Here is a 23577-nt window from a genome sequence, read left to right as displayed (position 1 = left end):
CAATTTCAGAAGGAATGGTGAGGTCAAGCCTACAACAAAAAGAGAGTATAGCTCTTTGCTCTAAGCAATAAAAAAGAAAAAAAGGAGGAAAATCCTATGAGCCAGTCCAGCCAACAATTTCCATGCAGGAAAAAAAGTTCAAGTTGGAGCCATGTGGTCTCAATAAAGCAGTAAAATATATTTTCTTTACCCTACACTTCATGTGCCCGTAACCCTCCCCGTAAATCATCTCCAGGCAGCCCCAAATCACCCTGACCGCAAATCACTTGGTGGCTCTGGTCTGGGGCGGTGGAATGTGCTGGAGTCGACGGGGCGGCTACCCAGCGCCCAGAGCCCCGCAAACCCGCCCGCCGGGCTGAGCTCGCACATGACATCATAGCTCAGCCATTCGGGAAAGAACTGCAGGGCCGCGGAGCAGCACACACCGCCGCAAACCACAGCGGGCAGATAAAGCGAGGAACAGCCTTGCTTGTGAAAACACTCGCCCGTACCACGGGCAGCTGGCAGAGACGCGTTTAATTACATTCACAGAAACCCACTCCATCCTCAGCCCCGCCGTCCTGGGAGCTGACCAGCACATGGGAAGGTCATTGGAGCCCGTCCTGCAGACGCCAGGAAAGCTCCAGGCTTGTCCCACATCTCACAGCCTGTGCTCCAACTGGAGCTGTCCCAGCTGTGAAACCGTATGATCGGCTTTGAAGGTGGTTCCAAGTGAACTCGACCTTGATTGGGACCCACCTTTAAGTTGATAGCTGGAGGTGCAGAGCAGCCCAGGGGTGAGACATCAGTTATTCACTCCATGATTAATTTAGGAGACACCAAGCTTGTACTGGGCACAGACGGAGCTGGGGCGACCGTCACCTGTCAGCACATCAGAGGACCCGGAGCTGTGTTTTGAAAGTGCCACTGGAGCGTCTGTGTGTCTATTTTTTCAAAAGGGGCTGTTCAAAGAGTGAGTCTATAGACTTTGGACAGTAGATGTACTGGGTGGGCCTGTAGGCACCTCAGAGAAACCAGGTTCAACAGGCGTTGGTAAAGGATGATAAAAGCTCAAGGCGAAACGCGGTCCGAGTAAAACCACTACTCCAAAGGGCACGTAGGCATCGTCTTACAGCAGCCACTGAAGTGGGAATTTGAAAAGAGACGGCAGACTCTTCTACAAGACAAGACAGATGTGCCTGAAAACGCCCGCTGACTTGTCTAACTCTGACTCCAGGGAGGATGGTTGCTGCTAACTGTGGTCTGTGATTTTATCTCAGTGGAGTTTTCACTAGCAGAAAGCGAAAAAAAGGGCCAGCAAATCCACACAACAAACACACAAACAACAAATGAAAACACCGTGGTAGGGAAAGCAGGTCTTGCCCCCCAAGGAACAGCGAAAACATCACACAGTTGGCGAGCGGCACACAAGTCTAGTGGTCACAGACTTTTCAGGAACGTGCTACTTTACAGCCTGGTACCGTGTCTGGCAGCACTCTTCACCAGATGCCCAAGGACGCCTGCCCGTTTCAGGTGGGGGTGAGGGGAGAGCCCAAATGCACACTCATAATACTTCACGGAAGCTCTTAAACAATGGCTGGAGAAAATGGAAGGCTCTCGGGTTACTGGAAACAAGCTACTGCCACTATGTGGGCAGTTAAGAGCTAGGACCTACATTTTGAAATCGCTGGGTTCGGCAGAGCTTTCCCGGGGATCTATCCACACAAAAGTAAACAAGCGTCCCACTGAGCTCCACCTGGAAGTGTGAGCAGGACTATGCAAAGTCCCTCCCACCACGTGGACAGGACTCAACATAACCCACCAGGATGCTAAGCTGCATCCCAGGGCCCGGATCATCCTCGTCTTCATCCAAAGTTGAAAACCAACTCCAGCCCCCTTCTCAGGTGGTCCTCCTTCCTGGCCCTTGTCACATGCCTCGTCACCCATTTCACCAACTGCCTACCCGCCTGCCAAGCGAGAGGTGACGTCCACACCCCTGGGAAGCCCAGGTGTCAGGGTCCTGATGCTCATGGTGCAGGTGGATTGGGGGAAACCCCTCTTTAAAAGCTATGCAGGTTACTTCTGGACTAGCTAATTCCAAGAATTCACCAACACGAAGTATTTACAGAATTGTGCCGGCAGCGCTTTCCATGAAAACTAACGGGGGATGTCAGCTTTCCAGCTTGGTCTTTCCAGGGCAGACGAGTCGTCAGGAAAGCATTCTTCCCTGTTGCATTCTGCCGGCCGCCTGCTTCCCCGAGAACACAGCCAGCTGAAGGCCGCCCCTCCAGAGGGCTTCCAGGAGGACCGGCGAGCCGGAGTGCCCCATCTGACCTCGTCAGACAAAGGACTGCGCTCGAGGGAAACCCAAGAAAACAAACGCGCCAGCAAACAACTTTCAGGCAACCGAAGAGCAACAAGAGTGGAAACGCCCAGATTTCTCACGGGAAACACCACGAAACCCTCCCTTAGAGTGTTTCCAGCCCCGCTCCATTCAGCGGCGGGCGCAGCCAGGCTGTCAGAGGCCGCCGCCCTGGGAAAGCCTCCTTCCACTTCGGCCAGGGATGGGGCAGATGACAAAGGACCTGGACTACAGACACACCCGGTGCAAACCGCTCCAGGCGCAGAGACGCCTGAAAGAGAAGCATCTCTCCAAGTGTCACTTTTTAATGGAGAAAAAGGAGAAATTCAGCCTCGTGCCTCTCTTCCCTCCCCTCCCCCAGCCGTAACCGCCGAGAAGCCGCGGGAGCAGGAGCCCCCACGCCCCCCCAGAGCGGCGCGGGGAGAGCTGGGGACCACCTCGGGCCGCCGCCGAGAGCGCGCCTGGCCCCGGGCACCTGCGTCCCTGCGGGGACCGCGGCGCAGTGTGGCCCCCGCGCCCCGCGCAGCTCGGACGCCGTCACTCACCAGCCGAGCGGCGAACACCCTCTGGCCCGAAGCCGTCTCCTCCCGGGGTCTTTCGGAGGGAGCTCAGCTCTTCCCCGCTCGCCACGCCGGGCTCTGGATCCGCTGGAGGAGGCGGGACGCCGCGGAGAAAGCGGGCGCGCAGCGCAGCCGCCAGCAGCCCGGCGCGCAGGCGGCGGGAAGACGTCTCGGCGTCGCCGGCCCCGCGGCCTCTCCGGCGGAGGGGGGCCTGCGTGTCAGAGGGGGGCCGGGGAGGGGAGGGGTGTGTCCTGGGGCCGGGGGAGGGGGCGGGGATGTGTCCCAGAGCTTTTGGGGAGGAGAGGGGGTGTGTCCCTGGGCTGCTGGGGAGGGGGTGGGGACGCGTCCTGGGGCCGGGGAGGGGGTGGGGACGTGTCCTACGGCCGCGGAGGGGGAGAGGGTGTGTCCTGGGGCCGGGGAGGGAGGGGGTGTGTCCCTGGGCTGTTGGGGAGGGGGTGAGGACGTGTCCTGGGGCCGGGGAGGGGGTGGGGGGTGTGTCCTGGTGCTGGGAGGGGGTGGGGGTGTGTCCTGGGGGTCGGGGAAGGGGAAAGGGTAAGTCCTGAGGCTGCTGGGGAGGAGGCGGGGATGTGTCCTGGGACCAGGGGAGGGGGAGAGGGTGTGTCCAGGCGGCTGCAGGAGACGGGGAGGGGGTGTCCCAGAGAGCAGAGCCACTAACTTTCAGAAATGAGGCTGAGAGGAAGGGAAGGCGCTCCGTCCCCGTCGCTGCAGGCCCTGCGCACACAGAGCAGCGCTCTTCCGCGGGCCGACGGAGCAGCCGCCCGGGAGCAGGTAATAAGCAAGTTGCACCCTCGGTTCCTGAAGCCTTTCCCTAAGACCCGGTTCAGTCAACCTCGCGTCTCTCCAGACAGCCTGGGAGGAAATCCGGGTAGTAGCTAGCAGTGGGTTTGTATTGGTTTTAACAGAGATCAGCTTCCATCCTGATCTCCGTCCCTACCCTCCCAGGCGGGGTATCCTCAGTGACACTCTCCATCTGCCTTCCTTCTCATGAATTAAATGGCTTCTCTGATGTTGCCTCACTGCAAAGCTATAAATTAATTACCACATCACCCACCAAGCCCCTAGGAAGAGGAATGCCAAGAATAAATCTGAGCTTTGTTCTTTTTTATGTCGAACAAGTCTGTCATTAATCAAGCCTCTCCACCCACATGTAGGGAACAGACCCAAGGCTGGGACTCACTGTGAGATGTGTGTCTGGTCGCCCTACTGTCTTTCTGTGCATTGTGTCAGAGTGACTCAGCCACAACACAGACAGATATTCTGGGGAAACAGGAGAGACAGGACCAACTGTTCAATAAAGACCTGCTTACTCGCCAGCTAGACCTGACCGGCAGACGGGGCGCAGTTTTAAACAATTTAAAAGGTTATTTCACCACTTGCAGTGTTTCCCATCTTGGAGTCACAGAACTGCTGGTTGTTGGTCAGTCTGAGAAACGGAAAGCCAAGACTGCATTTGGAAATTTAACGAAGAAATTCATAAAGGGCCACGAAGCTATAAACTTTGGTGTGGCATATGAAAAGTTAGTGGCACGACAGACTCTTGAAGTCAATTAGAAGCCGTATCAGAAAGTGTCTTCCAGAAATAAATTCATCTTGAAAGGTCCAAAACAGAGATGGTGCAAAAAAAATTTTTTTTTTGGAATGAAAGTAAAACGTTGAGAGCTTAGTGCCCATCTTTATTTTATTATCCTGAGGAAGTGATGGGTCATGAAATATTCCATTTTTTTCTCCCTTAGGTAATTTCTCTCTCTCTTTGGGAACCAATGTAAAGTTAATAAAGGATGAGCTGAGTTTGCTTTTCAAATATTCTGGTAGGGGATATGTCCTTTTCTTTTTTCCCTACCCTTATAACTGGAGTCACTGAATAACAGTCAGGGGCTTGGGTTCCCCCAGAAGTCATCACAGTGATGCTGGAAGCGGGGAGTCTCTCTAACACACATTTCAGGTCCTCACCCACCTCCTCTTCTCCAGGAAGGGCTTAGAACAACCTTCCCTCTGTGAATCAGGAGGAATACTTCACTGATGACAACACCCAGGCAAAGGCGGGAGAACAGTTGGGGACAAGGGGGTGGCATCGCTCAGGATGTAGTCACCGCGATCTCAGCTCTCAGACACCCGGGCAGCCCTCTTCAGCTCCTCTGCTCACCTTGTGGACAGTGGAGGGGTCTGAAATGGCTTTTGTCCAAATGCTTTTTTATTTTTAGTATCTTTAGAAATGATCATATAATTTTTCTCCTTAGCTCTATTAATTTGATGGAATGGAATGAATTTCCTAGTAATGAACTATTCTTGCATTCCTGTAATAAACTCCACTGAGTCATGGTCATTATTATTTAATGTTCTGATAGGTGCTACTTGCTAATATTTTATTTACAATTTTTTCATTGGCATTCATAATTGAGATTTTGACCTTTTTTGTGTCATGGCATTGTGATCAAAGAATATTATCTGTAATATTTCTGTCTTTAGGGATTGATTGACTTTCTTTGTGGCCTGATTTATGGATAATTTTTATGTCTGTTCCTTGGTCACCTGGGAGAACAGGGTTACCTGTATGTTCAGGATAAACTTGAATAATGTATATCTTATTAATGATGTTATTTATGTCTTCTCTGAACTGTGGGTATTTTGACTTGATCTGTAACAGACTGAGAGTTTTCTCTTAGATATTATTTCTCTTCACATCTGCTGCAAATTCTGCTTTATAAGGTGCGTGCTATGTTACTTGGTGAGTATGTGTTCATAGTTGTTACAGCCTCATTTTGAGTTTTATCAGCTCAGCATCACAAAGTGCCCTTCTCCTTGTTATATTTACATGTTGGCTTGCATCCTGCCGTATCTGGCTGTAAGGGCCCAGCCTTGCTCTGTCTGCAGTTCCTTCGGCCTGGCGTGTCTCTCCTTCCTCCTCCACGCTGACTCCTGAGCCACTCTGATCCATGTGCGTCTCTCATGGACAGGATTTCAGTCTGCGATGCCGTGCACTGCCTGCACCCTGCTCCCTGTCCTGCACCTGCTGTCCCCAAACAGTGGGTGTAGCTTCTGCAACTGCTCTTCAGCTGATCCCTCATCTTCAGGGACAGAACCGTGTTCTTCCTGAGGCTTTGCTTGCCTGAGTACCTACGCACTGTTTCATGAGCAAAACATGTTTGTATTATTCCTTTAGGCTTGTATTTACAGTGTTTTTATTTTCAGGGTTCCCCAATATTTCTACAATGGAGTAAATTCAAACAACTGCTTTCAGATTCAGCTTAGAATGGCCATTGTGTTGGTGGTGCGAATGACACCTCACTTAGACAGCCTGACACAGAATGCGGAGTTTAGGAGAGCAGGGCTCCCCATCACATAGATGGGGTGAGCGTCTCCAAATTTTACGTCCTCATCATTTCTTACACAAGCACTCAGACAATTCAGCTTTCAGGTAAACTACAGAAAGGCCCTGACGTGAGCAGAGCTGTGTTCCAGGGCCTCGAAGGCAGAGCTTCAGATCATAAGAAGTAAAGTGATCAGAGGTTTTGCTCTCAATACTAACACTGTTGAACACTGGAGGGTCTTCTTATTGGAATCCACTTTTCAGGGGAAACTTTGAAATAAAAGAGGCCCTCATCTCTTGAGGACAGTTTGAGTGTGGTCCTACCCAGGGCCTCTCCCTCCAAAAGCTCAGATAGAACATCACAGGGTCCCGGTGAGTCATTTTCAAACTTAGGTCCTGGAGGCATGCTCTGTCAGGAGAGTCCGGTCAATTATTTTCAGATTTAAAAGCATATGGTAGTCCATCCATGTTGCTGTAAATGGCATTATTTTATTATTTTCTATGGCTTCTTTATTCAGTCCTCAACAACTATATGTATATGTATGTGTGACTGGGACATTATGCTGTACTCCACGTTGTAACTGATTACACTTCAATTTAAAGTAAAGAAAGAAGCATACAGTGGTCACGTAACAAGATGCTAACAAGATCCTGAGGTCAGGACCCAGTTCAGCCCAGTGATGCCCCTTCCCTTCTGGGGCTGGGGACGGGGAGCTCACAGTCAGCTTAACACAGCCTCACATTAAGAAAGCATAGACGTGTCCACAGGCTTTTTCTGGGGAGTGGGGGAAATACATGGCAATCTTTTACATCGAGATACTTCAGGATTATGTTTTCTTCTAACCGGAAATTCCCGAGTTGTCCCAGGATTGCATATCTGATCCGTGCTGATGAGGGAGACCCTGCTTGAGCAAGACTGGAATTCTGAACATTCTGAGAAGCCCCATAAAAATCCCACAGGGATGGACAAATGCTTATGCTGTGGTCATGTGAAGGAAAGCCCCCTCGTGATCCGGGGTGGAGGCTGTGCCTTTTATACCCACAGTGTCTACAGCAAAGGAATGCAGAGCTGGGGTGGGGGGAGGAAGGGCCTGGGGATGGGCGAGGGACGAAGGCCAGGTGTTGGCCGCCTGGGGGTGGGGCTGCGTGTCTGTTGACCGAGGGCCTGTGTATGGGTGGGGGCAGTGTCTGGTGGTTGGGGTTTTTTTCCCTTTTAAAAAAATTTTTTCTATTTTATTGAAGTGTAGTTGATTTACAGTGTTAGTTTCAGATGTACAGCAAAGTGATTCAGTTATACACATACATAACATATTTTTTTCAGATTCTTTTCCATTATATGTTATTACAAGAAATTGAATATAGTTCCCTGTGCTGTAGAGTAGGACCTGTTGTTTATCTATTTTATATATAGTAGTTGGTATCTGCAAATCCTGAACTCCCAGTTTATCCCTCTCCACCCCCTTCCCCCACCCAGTACCCACAAGTTTGTTTTCTATGTCTGTGAGTCTTTCTGTTTCTGTTTTTGTTTTGTTTTTAAAGAATAAAAAACCCTCTAGTCTGAGAATCACTGGTCTGGAGCATTGTGTTAGTTGATAAAAAAAGAGGTGGGACGGAAATAACACTGGTCGAGTCCTGACTACCTGTGGTTTCTTCACAAGTGTGTCATTTAATTCTGACCGAGATTTGGAGGCAGGTGTCCACAGTGCAGCTGGGAATCTAGGCGGGGTCTGCACGTGAAGTCTGGACTTTTCTCCTGACACGTATGTTCTCTTCCTGGGGTGGAAGCCAGGCTGGGTGAGCAGGGAGGTGGCACTGATGGGGGGGCGAGGCTGTCCAGGCTGCCTCCCCCAAGCCAACCTCCACTTGGCCCCAGAGTTGCCCAGCAGACACAGATCTGAACTCAGCATAACACAATGCCTCTCCATGACTCTGAGGCTTACTCTTTTCCTGGAGCAGTGTAATTTAGACTTCTTTCTGGTTAGGTTCCCTGATTTTTTTTTTTTTTTTTTTGCCGGTTGGAGGACAATTGTTTTGTAATCTCCATTAATGCAAAAAAGAACAGAAGTATAATTAATCACGTGTGCTGACTGCATGGTTAGCTGGGGTGGTTTGTGGCTTGGATTCCACTGATTCTGTCCTGTTTCGGGGCGGCTGCGTGTTTCCCCCTGCCCCCCGGAATGTTCTCACTGGGAGTCAGGGATGTGTGTGGACGGGTCTGCAGGACTTCGTCACCTCTGTTCATCCTTGGTTAGGACCCCAACAATCCTCTTCATTGCAAAACCCCTTGGTCTTGTTTACAACTGAGTCTGGTTACAGTTGAGAGCGCCGTGCAGGAGAGGCCGGGGTGGGACCAGACTCTGGATTCTGTTCTTCTAAGGAATCCACTAGCAGAGAGGAGTTTCAGAAATGTCTGTTTGACCCTGATTAGAGCTCTAGAACATGGTTTGCATAAGGTAACCCTGGAGCTAGTCATAAATTATGAAGACAGACTCCTTAGTCACTCCCGTCCCGACAGTTCAGGCCCCAGTGATCCGAGATGTCTTATCGGAAGGTGCCTGAGGCAGGGTGAGAGGTATCAGGCCCCTAAAGTCTCCACCCGTCCTCTCTGTCCCCAGTCTCTCCAGCCAGACGACCTCCCGTCTGTCTCTGCCCACACAGCCGGGGTCACCATCCTGCCTCCTAGGTGGGGTTGGGTCATAATCAGTGATGACAAGGAAGCGGCCGTCATCGCTACCGGGCTGATAGCAAAGCCCTTCCAGTGCTCCCGGGCGGGCGGGCCATGCGGGCTTCTCCCCGCCCCGTCTCCTTCCTTATCCCAGCCTGGTCGCTCTCGGCCCCTTCCCATCCTGGCCTCTGCACCCCTTCCCTAGCCCTTCAGTCACCCGTCTGAAGTGGACCCTGCTTTCCCACCACGGGGCAAAGATGCCTGCAGTGTCCGGGTGAGGACCACGCTCCCCCCGAGGCTCCCATCTAGCGTGGCCCCGGCCCTGGCCCATGCTCCCAGGGGAGGGGCAGTCAGGGCTCGGCCACGTCCGGGCTCCCACCTCCCTGAGGACCGCATTCAGGGCACCGGGCATCCGGGTAGGTTGGGTGTTGGATTAAGGGTGTGATCAACATCATCATTCCTTCCAGAAGCTGAGTGCAGGAGGGCGTGCAGCGTGTAAAGGACATTTTACAAAACGATTTACAAAGACCTAGCAGGTGGTGCCACTGAGGCGTAAGCAGGAGTGAAGCCTGTGAGTGAACACGTGTTCATATCTCCCCGTGTGTTCCTCGCAGGGAAGAGCTCTCTCGGGGCTGGGCCGAGGCCGCAGGTATCATCCGTCGCCCCTGATGTTACCTGGAGACTCAACCGCGGTGTGGGGAAGACAGCCCCTGCCCACCCCACGCTGTATTCAGAAGACATTTCCGCCTCTCCCCCAATATTCAAATGTGGCCGCCTGTCAATTTTCTTTTTGCACAATGAAAGGGGCTAAAAAGCGACAAGGCAGGCATGAGACGAAATGTTTGCGATGCAATAATGTTATCTGCTGGACCTCCTGTAAGGACGTGGCCAGTGCAGCCTCGGAAAGGAGGGCGCCCTAAGTCTCCCTTTCCCGTCCTGCCCGGGGTGGGGGGGAGGTTCACCGGCACCAGTGGACATACTAGGGACTTCCTGCCACCCCAGGAGTGCCGCCTGGGGTCTGGATGTGCAACAAAACCATGCACGGAGCGGCTCTTTACGACTCACGCAGCTCGGGACCGATGATCTTACTGACTGCTCCGAACCAACATCCTGTGAGGCAGATGCTACGACCTCACCAAACTGGCTGGGGGCCTCCCTCCTTTCTGCCGCTGCCTCTCACCATCCCCACCCCCCGCAAGCCCCCTGCACTCCTTGGGCTCTCCTTCCTTCCGAAGAACAACGAAACGACGAAACAATGTAGGACCTCCCCCATGACTCGGCATTGCAGTCCTGGGGCTTCAGAACCCTTCCGAGGGGAGGCTGAAGCTCAGGGGCAAGCACACGCCTAGCCCCCACGAGGTCTTGGGTTCTGCCCTCGGTGCCTCCATTAAAATAAGTAAATAAGTAAACCTAATAAGATGCCCCCCTGAAAAAAACCAACAACAAGAATACAACCAAAAAAAAGTGACATCACCACCGATTCTACAGACAGTAAGTGAATGATGAGAAGGTCCTGTGTATTATGAACAATACAAACTTATGCTAATAAATTCAACCGCTTAACTCGTTCATTCGAGATGAAACAGGTAACACAACCTTACGTCTGTTAAGAAGCTGACTTTGGGGAGGAGGGTGCAGCTCCGCGGTAAAGCACGTGCTTAGCATGCACAAGGTCCTGGGTTCCATCCCCAGCCCTCCACTGAAAAAAAAAAAACAAACCAGAAAGAACTAAAATAAAAATACACAACCTATTGAAACATCTCTCTCTCCCTCCAAACCCCAGCCCCTGACAGCATTTACCTCCCAGGTTGGAAGAAGGTCACTCGCGGTGGGTGGTGGAGGGGCTCCATGGCTGCCCTCCCTAGTGACTGCCTTCCCTTCTTCCTGCCGTTTCCAAAAGCAACACTCACATGCGTTACCGTCTGTTGAGATAAATTATTATTGCCATGGCGGGCTTTATATGCAGCACTTTGTTCTCATAGTGACCTTGTATGACCTTGCAAGGGCGGTTTGACGTGTGCAGGAGGACACTGAGGTCCAAAGGCACTGGGTCTCCTGCTGAGGTACGGGGGCAGGGCCAGAACTCAGACGGGGGTCTGGCTCCACGGCAATCACCCTGCTGCCTCTTTCTCGAGCGCTGACCATCACACGAGGTTGCCGGGCCCCCACACCCTGATGAGCCCCGTCCCCGCTCTGCTGACCCCAAGGCTGCAGGTCCAGACTGAGAAATTCTCTCCAAACCTCATTCCTCACAAGGACCACTTGGCTTTAAGAAACCAGCTTATTGGTAACAGGCAGGTTCTGGGGCTGTGGAGGGGAAGGAGCCTGCGTTTCTTGGGGTCTAGATCATTTAGGATTAGGGTCACCTGCACGTAGCACCTCCCACCTGAAGACAACACCAAACACAAACGTGGATGACTTATGATGGAACCAGACAGACATATTCATTCCTCTATCACGTAAGAGAGATGTAAAGTTAGGATGCTATGTTGGCATCATGACTGTCGTGGCCTCATTTCTAAGGTGGACGTTTGAGTGCCGATTCCTACTCCAGGAAGAAGGGAGAGGCAGTGGGCACGTGTCTGCTGTCTTTCACTTCTGCCCACAGCTCCGCGGAGGCCTGGACTCAGTCAGACAGCTGCAGCCCGTGGTCAGAGAGCTGAGAACACGGAAGAGACGGGGGTTCTGTCCCTTGAGGATGGGGGAGTCGTGGTTTTGGGGTAAGCTGCCTGCAAGGCTGTCAGCCTCCCTTCTAGATTCACTAGGGAATCCCAGGCAGTCATTCTCCAGATTTAGCATCTTAAGACTCTCCCGGGAAGCTTGGTAAAAATTCAGATTCTTGGAGCCACTGTCAGAGATTCTGATTTCGTAGATTTGGGATGGGACCCAGGAATTGTCAAATCTTTCCAGCCACCTCCTCCTCATTCAGGTGACTTTGGTGCAAATGGATAGGGACCCACCTGCCTCGTGGGAAATACCTGATGGGCTCCAAACAGAAACCAGGTGGAGAGAGTAGAGGGTCTGATGAAACCTAGGGAACTCACTTAAAATGAACCCCATCTGTTCCTCCTCTCATGAAACGATATATGTATCAAACCCGCTACTCTGGTGGCTGCAGCGGGGTCTGTGAAGTGAAAGAAAAGCAAGTCCTTTCTCTTGGTAAGAAAAGAAGGTGCATGTGTCCAGAGAAAACTCTAACTTGAAAAGGCACCTGCACCCCAATGTTCAGAGCAGCACTATTTACAATAGCCAAGACATGGAAGCAACCTAAATGTCCATCAACAGGTGACTGGAAAAAGAAGCTGTGGTATATTTATACAATGGAATACTACTTAGCCATAAAAAGAATGAAATAACGCCATTTGTAGTAACATGGATGGACCTGGAGATGATCATATTAAGTGAAGAAAGCCAGACAGAGAAAGACAGGTATCATATGATATCATTTACATGTGGGAAAAAGTGATAAAAATCTTATTTATAAACCAAAAATAGACTCATGGACATAGAAAGCAAACTATGGTTACCAAAGGGGAAAGGGCAGGGAGGAACAAATTAGGGGTTGAGGATTTACAGACACACATCACTGTATATAAAATAGGTAAACAACAAGGATCTACCATAGAGCACAGGGAACTATATTCAATCTCTTGTAATAACATATAATGGAAAAGAATCTGAAAAGAAAATATATATGTATGTATATGTATAGCTGAATCACTTTTGTACACCTGAGGCTAACATTGTAAATCAACTACACTTCAATACAAAAAAAGACAAGACAATGAGATCAACAAAATATTCTTTAAATTCTGTGAATTAATTTTTGGATATTTTTTAAATCTAGGATTCATTCTTTAAAAAATAGCTAATGTACATTTTTTTTACACTTAATGTCTGAAATGAGAAAAGGTTTAACCACCTCAAAAGAATCATGCAGCCTCAGAATTCCTTCTCCCCATGAGTTTAAATAAAACAAGTTGGAAAGAAGACAGGGTGGGGAGTGTACCACATGAGGCAGGGTGTCTATGGTTACAGACTTTTGGTCACAAAATTCAGGTTGACTCCTTGAAATACAGCCCAGTTCAAATTCACAGCCGAAAAGAGGATGCGAAGAATAGGCAAAAAATACTGTAGCGGTCCTCGAAAACCAAGGACTGTTTTAAAAAAAAAGAAGTGAAAAATGGTAACACTATCATTCCTTCTTTAACAATCACATCATAAATAGCTTTCCCCAGCCGGCACCAAGGCCTTTTTGTCCACAGTCTAAAGGCAGAGACCTCGTAAATTGGCTGGGGCAGTCGTCCCCCGTCTGACCACGAGGCAGGGATTGTTCACAAGTGGGCCACCTGCCGGAAGTTTCCTCGGCGCGCGTCCCTGCTGCGTGCAGAACGCCTGACGCTCGCGGCTTGGGTGACTGACACATCGCAGATACAGCGAGAGGAGTCACAAGCCCCCGGCCTTGAGATGCTGCTGCTGTCAGCCCTGAGGGTCTCCCTAGGGATGAGGTCCAGGACCCCCCCACCGCCCGGTGGGGCCAGCGAGGTGTGGTCCTGATCCCTTGGAGACTGAACATAAGCACGACCTCACCCGGGGAGGACGCAGACCCTGCCTCCGTGCCCTGCTGAAAGGCAGCATCAGGAATTCCCGCTGCCACCCAAGGGCGCGGGCCGGACACCGGCCTCGGAGCCCACGTCAGCTGCTTCCCTTTGAATCTGTGAGGAGACTGTCTTCGAGACCCCAGACTGTGTGTGGCTAGATTTTAATGGAGACGAAGCATGTTCTTTTTGCCTGGTGCCCCAGCCCTCGGGGTACAGGCCACAGCTAGGCTTTAAGAGAATCAAAATCATGTGTCTATTTTCATGATGTTTGGACAGAAAGTGTGCAGAACTGAAGCATGAATGTATCTATTCTCCATGTTTTTATATGAAGTTAAAAAAGTAATGTTTTATAAAAGTGTGTTTGTGTGTGTACGTGTGTGTGTGTGAATTTAGCATCCTCTCTAGGAATTAGGGCAAAAGCACCCAAAAGAATTGGGAGTTTGGGATGAGCAGATACACACTACCATATATAAAGCAGATAAACACAAGGCCCTACTGCACAGCACAGGGAACTGTTCAATACCTTGTAACAGCTTGTAACGAAAAAGACTATGAAAAAGAATATACACGTATAACTGAGTCACTGTGCTGTGCAGCAGAAACCAACACGACGCTGTAAACCGACTGTACTCCAATTAAGAAAAAATAAATAAAAAGCTGCCTTGCAAGAAGACTGCCCCCCGCCCCGAGTTCTCTCTCTCTCTCAGCATCTCCTTTAATCACGTGACTGCAGTCCCTCAGCCTCTTCCCGTCGCAGGTCTTACGCATTTGCAGCCTGTTGCTATGGCTGCTGCAGCCTTCCCCTCCTGGGTTCAGCTCCGGAGGATTCAGACAGCTCCCGGGAAAGGCCCTGCCCTCAGGGCGGTCACTGCAGGGCAGGGGAGGACGGGCTTGGGGAAGACGCGGGCATGGTTACCAGGATAGACTTCATCTCGTTGTGCTCCCAGCTCCTTTCCCAGCGTGAGGCCCTTTTCTTACGAACTCTCAGAAAAAATAATGACAAGTGAGCAATTTCCCCCAGCCAGTGACCGGAGGGGCCCGGCCACATCTGGAAGGGTGGTTGAGCACCAGGGTTCTGTCCCCAAAAGCACAGGCAACATGAGCCCTTTAATAAGTGCTTGTAAAGGCGTGCGTGGGGCCTGTTAGCTGCTCTTTGCCAACGTTCCATTTGTTTATTGCGGCTTCATGGTTTTCCAGATTGGAGAAAGCTATTTCAAACATGTATGATACACACATGAGCAGTTTCCAGAGAAGAATAGACCTCTGGCAGAAACCCCCTCCAGCCCAGGGCAGCCGCCCTGCCTCCCCATTGCCTCTCCAGCACCACCATCCCTGCCCTGGGCTTCCCATTAACTTACTGCTAGTATTACTTTTTAAACACGAGTGACAGAGTCCACAGTGTCTTTTACAATAATAGTAAAGTCCAAGACTTTTAAGAAAGAAACAAATAATGAAGACCAATGTGGTGGCCATGTGATGGCAAAAAAAAAAAAAAAAAAAACCAGACAGACCACAAGAGGCAAAAACCAAACCAAGAGATAGACACTTCTCATTTTCTTCACGAGACTGGAGAGTCTGCTAGCCCACGCCGGGCACCATCTTTAAATGAATTCCCGGCTACAAACCAGAAGACTCACGCTGTGGGGTCTTCAGTGCAGCTGACTCCGAGCTGCGCGGCTCAGCTATCCGCACAAGGCTGGCACGACTTAGTGGGATCCGTGGGATCCACCTGGTATTAAGGTGGGGCTGCTTCCGTGGTTTAAAATAATTATTGGCCCTTTGCCAACGGATTTGTTCAAGTCTCCCGCCTTTATTCACAATGAGTTCTAGTTTCCGGAGCCAGCAGGAGCGGGGACACTTCAGCTTCTCCTGGGAGACTCGGGGTCACAACAGATGCTCGTTATTTCTTACCACTTCACATTTACACATGCAGCGCTGCGCTCACGCCTCAAACCCGCCAAGGGAGGGACGGGTCCTCTCCATCACTTTCCTCCCAAACACAAATACGTACGTGTCACAAACAGACCCTGGCAGCCCAGACCGAAAACCTGCCTCCATTCCTGGCACTGTTGCCCGGGATTCAGGATTCAGCACAGTCAAGGCTGGAGAGGGTGGACACACATCCAAAGAAGAGGAAGAGACCCTGTGGACAGGCGAAGAGGAGGCTGGGCAGGATGCAGGGCTGCGGGCTGGGAAAGAATTGCGGTGGATGCTCTCTGAGCATCCCAGCCATTAAAAACAGCTGCCGCCTCAGTCAAGACCTTGATCTCAGTGATGCTGCAACATCTCTGTTCATCTTGGGCGTAATCTAGGGCCACCACCTCGGCTGGGCTTGCCCGGGACTTTCTTGGTTTTGGCATCGAATCTCCCATGTTCCAGGAAAGCCCCCAGTCCCAGTCAAAGGACTAGGTCACCCCACAAGGACCACAGACACAGGCATTTGAGAGATGTAAAGGCATGCCATGCATTTCAAAGAGTGTCACTAGAAACTAGCTTTTCTCTCCAGAGCACTTGCATTACTCTTCACTTGTTACTGAAGGACGCTGGCAGGGACCAGGCATTGGAGAAGTGGAAACTTCAGCCATTAAACTAGCAAGACAGACTTCCCCAAGGAGTGAGCCTGTGGTTCTGAGCAGACAGTGCAGAGAGCTTCAGCCATAAAAAGGTATAAAAAATGCCATTTGCCGCAACATGGATGGACCTAGAGATTATCATACTAAGTGAAGTAAGTCAGAAAGAGAAAGAAAAATACCATATGATAGCACTCATATGTGGAATCTAAAAAAAAAAAGACATAAATGAACTTATTTACAAAACAGAGACAGACTCACAGACATAGAAAGCAAATTTATGGTTGCCAGGGTGAAAAGGAGGTGGGAAGAGATAAGTTGGGACTTCAAGATTTGCAGTTACTAACTACTATATACAAAATAGATAAAGAACAAGGTCCTACTGTACTGCACAGGGAACTATATTCAATATCTTACAGTAACCTGTAATGAAAATGAATATGAAAAGGAAAATCTGTATGTGTACGTATGAGTGATCCGTGATGCTGTGCACCAGAAATTGACACAGCACTGTAAACTGACTATAGTTCAACTTAAAAAAAAGACCCAAGAAATCTGAATTTAAGTTTAATACCAAATCTTCAGAAAAAAAAAACCAAAACACTGAATGCCTCGAATGTCAGTTTACCCATCCATTAAATGGTAGCAAACTTTCTCTCCTAATTAAGAAGTTCTTATGAAAATCAAAAGCTCTAGAAACTGTGAAGGACCCACCTCCACTGTGCACTGAGACGCACCCCTTGCCACTAAAGCCACGGCCGACTGGGTTTTCTACTGTTCACGGGGGAACAAGATTCTGGCTAATTCACATCTCGCCACGAGATACAGCTCCTCCTGCTGCCGAATGTTCAACCTCGGGGTCACGCTAGACCCCCAGCTTGTGGAGAGACACGGCTCCCCGGTGCCTTGGAAGGAACTGGACTCGCCTCCGCAGAAGACAGGAAGGACGTGGGGTGGGCGTCGGGACAGGACCGAGGAACTCAGGGCCCCGTGGGGATGGCCCCTGCTTTGTGCAGAACTGCAACGACTCAGGAAAGACGACACTCGGTAAGGCTTTCCCGTCCCTCATCCTCCAGTGTCTGTGACGTGGGTCAGAGTAGCGGGAGGGGAAAAATGAAAGAAACCAAGAAGTGTCAGAGCGAATCATACACGCTGGGGCACAGGAGTTAGTCCGAACAAACCAAACTTCAGGAAACCGCAGAGCCAGCCCTGGGTGAGGGAGAAGGACTGCGAGCGCAGCGGCCGGGGCGGGCGGGACACCGGGGGAGGGTTTGTAAGAAGCGCTGATGTGCGCCGGGTGATGTCACCCTCCCCGAGCGGCTTCAGGAAGCCTCAGCGAGCCGGGCGCTGTGAGGTGATGGGTCTGTGCTTCTGCGGGAGGCGGGATCGCCGACCGGCACAGGGCACGACGTCTCGGTCTCACAAAGGCGAACACTGTAACGGTTCATGAACGCTAGTTATAGCGTTTGAGAGGAGACTAAGCCAGCCTGAGACGGAGACTAGTCAGGTGAGCGCCGCGGGCGTGCTTCCGAATTGCTCCTCGGTGAGGTTTCAGGTCACTCTCGTTGCACAGCACGCAGACCCCCGGGAGGGCCTCTCCGTCCAGACCACATACGGACGGGTGCTGCTCGGATGCCATCCTGCTCTGGTTGGGCACCTGGCCAGGTGGACCAGCCAGAGTCTCCTCCCTGGAATCGTGGGGGAGACCTGCGGAGAAGGCACTGACTCTTACAGACCACATGCACACCTGGGAGCCGCGGGTGGCTGCGTTCTCACCCCGTGGGCCAGGAGACGGGCGGAGACATCGGCAAGTGGGGGAGGCAGAGAGAGGAGCAGAGTCCTGAGGGTGTAGCGTTTGCCTCGAGGCCCCTTACATTCCTGTCCCTGGGCTCTCTGACTCTAATAATTATCTTTTATTGTGTTAGCTTAAGTTGATTTTGTGTTTCTTATAACCAAAAGGGTCCTCTTAAATCCCTCAGAAATAGAGAAGTGGGATCAGGATGGTGGCGGAGGAGGACCTGGAGCTCCCCTCCTCCTGTCCTCGGACACAGCAGAACCACAGCTGCACACAGAACAACTCTGGGAACAACCTGTGGATGAGGACAGCGGCTCTTCCACGATGAAGCATGAAAAGGAAAGACGGCACCGAGATGGGTCGGAGGGGTGGAGACGGGGGCCACTCAGGACCCACACCCCGGGAACACGACCCACAAGCAGGGGGGACATCCCAAACGTGGAGTCCTCCCTAAGGAGCAAGGGAGTCGAGCTCCATGTTGGGCACCCAGCCCTGGACAGGAAGGGCCCCTTTAACTGGGTTTGAAAACCAGTGGGGCTTATGACCAGGAGAGCCAGGGGGCTCCGCTCTTAAAGGGGTGCACACAAACTCACTTGCTCCAAGTCAGCAATCACACAAGAAAAGGAAACACAGTAAAAGGCACCCAAGTTGGATGGGAAGGCGTAAGCGGTCACTGTTCACAGATGTTGCTCTGCTGTACACGGAAGCCCTGAAGACTCCACCCAAAGCCGTTAGAACTGACAACAAACAAGCGAATTGAGTACAGGTGAAGGTACGCAGTTAACATGGAACAATCTGATGCTTTTCTTTTTTTTAAATTTTCTTTCTTTTTTTTTAAATTGAAGAACAGTCACAATGTGTCAGTGTCTGGTGTGCAGCACAATGTCCCAGCCATGCATATACAAACATGTATTTGTTTTCACATTCTTTTTCGTTGAAGGTTATTATAAGATATTGAATATAGTTCCCTGTGCTTCACAGAAGAAATTTCCTAAAATCTATTTTTACATACAGTGGCTAACATTTGCAAACTCCCGAGTTTATTCCTTCCCACCCCCTTCCTGCGGTAACCATAAGATTGTTTACTCTGCCTGCGAGTCTGTTTCTGTTTTGTGGATAAGTTCATAGTGTTCCTTTTTTTTTTTTTTCAGATTCCACATTGTTGCATTTCTATACACTAATAATGAACTATCAGAAAGAGAAATTCAGAATACAATCCCATTTACAATTGCATCAAAACGAATACAACACCTGGGAATAAACTTAACAAAGGAGGTAAAAGACTTGTACTCAGAACTTAAGACACTGAAGCTGACACGAAGAGACGGAAAGTAAGCCATGGTCATGGGGTGGAAGAATTAATATTGCTAGAACGACCACACTACTCAAGGTAATCTACAGACTCAGTGCAACCCCCATCGAAATACCCACGGCAGTTTTCAAAGAATGGAACAAATAATACTAAAATTTGTATGGAATGTGGAAAGGCTCTGAATAGCCAAACAATCTCAAGAAAGAAGATCAAAGCTGGAGGCATCACGCTCCCTGACGTCAGACGCACTACAAAGTAATCAGAACAGTGTGGTGCTGGCATAAACGTACACACAGAGCTCAGTGGATCAGAACAGAGAGCCTTGAAATAAACTCATGCACATACGGTCAGTTAATCTACGACAGAGGCAAGAAAATACAACGGGAGAAAGATGGTCTCTTCAGTAAGTGGTGCTGGGACACTGGACAGCTGCCTGTAAAGGAATCAGACTAGACTGCTGTCTCACATTCTGCAAAAAATAAACTTGAAACGGATTTGAGACTTAAATGTAAGACCTGAAACCATGAAACTCCTAGAAGGAAGCAGGCAGGATGCTCTTTGACACCAGACTTGGCAACCTCTTTTTGGATCTGTCTCCTCAGGCACGGGAAACAAAAGCAAAAACAAACAAGTGGGACCAAATCAAACCAAAAAGGGTTCGCAGAGCAAAAGAAACTATCAACAAAATGAACAGGCTTCCTACTGAATGGGGGGAGATATTCACAAATGACACATCTGATAAGGGGTTAATATCAAACATACACAAAGAACTCAAGATGCTCAACAGTACAAAACCCCAAACAACCCCATTAAAACATGGGCAGAGGCCCTAAGTAGACTCTTCTGGAGAGGAAATGCAGATGCCTACAGGCACATTAAAAGATGCTCATCATCACTCATCATCAGGGAAATGCAAATCAAAACCCCAGTGAGACATCACTTCACACCTGTCAGAATGGCCGTCAACAAAAAGACAAGAAATAACAAGTGTGGTTGAGGGCATGGGGAAAAGAGAGCCTCCTGCACTGCTGATGGGAATGCAGTTTGGAGCAGCCACTGTGAGGATAGTATGGAGGCTCCTCAGAAAACTAAAAGTAGATTTACGGTAGGATCTAGCAGTCCCACTCCTGGGTATTTATCTGAAGAAAATGAAAATACTAAGAAAAGACACTTGCACCCCAATGTTCATAGCAGCACTATTCACAACAGCCAAGACAGGGAAGCAACCTAAGTGTCCATCCACAGATGCCTGGATAAAGAAGATGTGGTATATTTATACAATGGAATACTACTCAGCCATAAAAAAGAATAAAGTATTGCCATTTGCAGCAACCTGAATAGACTTGGAGATCATCATTCTAAGTGAAGTAAGCCAGAAAGAGAAAGAAAAATGCCATATGATATCACTTATATATGGAATCTAAAAACTGACACAAATGAACTCATTTATAAAACAGAAACAGAATCACAGACATAGAAAACAAACTTCTGATTACCAAAGGGGGAAAGCGGGGGAGGAATAAATTAGGAGTCTGGGATTAGCAGATACAAACCACTACATATAAAATAGATAAACAACAAGGACCTACTGTACAGCACAGGGAGCTATATTCATAACATAGTAATAATGAACTATAATGAAATAATAAACTATAATGGAAAAGAATTTGAAAAAGAATGTCTATGTGTATAACTGAATCACTTTGCTGTGCACCTGGAATTAACACAGCATTGTAAATCAACTCTACTCCAATTAAAAAAAGAGAAAAAAGCAAAGGGTCACTGCTCTGTACAGCGCCTGGCCTGAGCTAGTGCCCTGGGGACGTTCTGAGCCAAAGTGACCAACAACCAGCCTCGCTGACCCGGGGGCACTTGTGCCCAAACACTTCTGCGCTGGGACCAGCCATTCAGTCCCCTTCATTCTGTCAGGCTGTAGACATATTATGTGTTGGACCTTTTTTCTTTTTAAATAATTAATTTGTCAAAAAGCTGAATTTCTGGATTTCTGTTGTAATGAGCTAAGAATATTAAAAAAAAAAAAAAGGTCCAAGCAAATCCAGACTTGCAGAAGGGAAAACAATGGGATAGAAGGTAAGAGCGATAAATTGTTGATTTCTCAATATCCTTGCGTCATTCGGAACAGTCTGCGAAGGACGCTTGCTGCAAGCCTGCCGGCCCCACCCCCGGGCAAAGCTGCCATTGCATCCCGGGTGTCACACCCTTTTTCTGGAGTTCCTTTCTCTTGTTAAGGAAGACATTCTTGCAAATATTCCAGAATACACCCATTCCTCTCTCTGAGAGGACTTGAAGTCTTCCAGCCTCCTGTTCCCCGTGGGTCCACACGTACAGGTGGGGGCTTCCTTGTATCCCCTGCTCAACCACAATGCCCACCCCTCAATGTAATAACCATTCCAGTTTCAGAACAAAGTACTTTAGGTAGTTCTGATCATGGCATTTTGTCCTACTAAGGCATTATTCCAGAAACCCTGGCGAATCCTGGGTTTACCTTTGTCCTGCAGTTTGGTTGCAACATTGAGAAGAATGCAGACCCATCAGAAACAAAACCCCGAATAAGAGAGATCAGTTAGAAGTGGGGTCGGCTGTTGGCAAGGCAGGGGGCCCCTTGATGGTGCCTTTTTATTTAATGTTTTTAAAAGATGCATCTAAAGGGGGGAAGTAGTAATTTATGCAGGAGAAGTCACAGACATAGGCATTGAACAGCGACTCTAAATATTTGTACTATAAAAATAAATGTTCTGTTTTAAAAAGGGAGGACATAGTATAAAAATATACAAATACTTATAAGTAGACGTCCTCTGTCCTCTTAGTCCAACCCCCAGGAGAAGCCGCAACGAACAGTGCGATTCGTGCTCACACAGCAATTTTCTGCATAAATGTGATTGTATGTAAACTCCATTGAGGCTGAACTACATACACTGTTACAATTTACTTTTTTGGGTGTCTACCTTATCTGTCTATCTGTCTGTCTATCCATCCATCCATCCATCTCTCTCTCTCTTACATATCCATTCACCCATCATCCATCTCTCTATCCATCCATCCATCTGTCATCCCTCCATCTCTCTCTCTTTTACTTATCCATCCATCCATCTGTGTATCTGTCTGTCTATACTGATATGTCTGTATCTATGTATATACAACTTCGTCTTATCATGGTATAGGTACCCATAACTGATTTTACTGGTCCTCCGTTGGTACCCAGAGTGTGTCCACTTTCCCTCTGTTCCATTCTTGTACCATAACGTTCTGCTCATCTGCAGAGTGAACTACTGGAAGTGGAAATGTGGCCCCAAGAAGATGTGGTTCTAAATTTTGGCAGATGCCACCAAACTGCCCTCTGAGAGTGTGACTGTATCTACAGTGAGCTCATTAATCTTCGGCTCCAGACCCCCTCACTTCCACAGGCTTCTTTCAAGACCTGGAAGCTTGAAACATGTAGCTGTTTCTAATATTTTTGTAAAATTGGCAAAGTAAGTATTTTAGCCGTAACCAGTCGTGAGGACGGTCTCTGTGCTCAACCCTCACAACCCACACAACCCTCATCTGCCAGGTGGAGATAGTGTGACCGCTGGGCATCTGGGGGGTCAGGCTGAGAGGACGCTGAGGTGGGAATATGCCATTTTACTGGAAATTGGTAAAGACTTTTGAGAAAGTTTCAATCAGTAAGTAAGAAATACAGATTCCTAATATAGAAGTATATGCTGAATCTTTTTTTGCTCATCTTTAAAGTTATTAATTAAAGAAATAAAGTTAAATTCAGATTAAAAAGTCGTGGAATAGGAAACCCAAGCAATAGAGTTGCATGCTGAAATCAACAGAATTTATTTCAGAATAAAGAAATGAATTGTGGAAACAAAGTTCAAATTACTCCCAAAGCAGTAATTCGTTAAAAGGACGCAGTAAACTCAGCCATAAAAAAGAATAAAATAATGCCATTTGCAGCAACATGGAAGGATCTGGAGATTGTCGTTCTAAGTGAAGTAAGCCAGAAAGAGAAAGAAAAACACCGTATGATATCACTCATATGTGGAATCTAAAAAAAAGACAAACGAACTTATTTGCAAAACAGAAACAGACACGCAAACATAGAAAACAAACTTATGGTTACGGGGGGAAGGGGGTGAGAAGGGATAAATTGGGAGTTGGGGATTTGCAGATACTAACTACTATACATAAGATAGACAAACAACAAGTTTAGCACGGGGACCTCTATTCAATATCTTGCAGTAACCGATAACGAAAAAGAATATAAAAAGGAGTGTATGTATGTATACGTATGAATGAAACATTATGCTGGACACCAGAAACTGACACAGTATTGTACACTGACTTTATTTCAATGAAAAGAAAACAGACAGTAAATTTCAAGTCAAAGCAGTAAACA

The 23577-nt window shown here is 48.8% G+C and overlaps 1 protein-coding gene across 3 annotated transcripts in view; it reads right to left on the bottom strand.

Moving 5' to 3' along the window:
- Window positions 1–23577, bottom strand: part of PALLD (palladin, cytoskeletal associated protein) — a 279165-nt gene that overhangs the window by 190909 nt on the left and 64679 nt on the right. Inside the window, exon 1 of one of the 3 annotated variants that reach the window (XM_072952690.1) lies at window positions 2887–3105. The exons of the other annotated variants lie outside the window; for them this stretch is intronic. The gene's annotated coding sequence lies outside the window, so the exon portion shown is untranslated. Of the gene's footprint in view, window positions 1–2886; window positions 3106–23577 lie in introns of those variants that run through there. 3 annotated transcript variants of the gene reach the window in all.

The sequence above is a fragment of the Vicugna pacos genome, chromosome 31, assembly GCF_048564905.1.
Source record: "Vicugna pacos chromosome 31, VicPac4, whole genome shotgun sequence".
Lineage (NCBI taxonomy): Eukaryota > Metazoa > Chordata > Mammalia > Artiodactyla > Camelidae > Vicugna > Vicugna pacos.
Note: the sequence above shows the minus strand (reverse complement) of the source record. Positions and strands in the feature narration are given on the sequence as shown.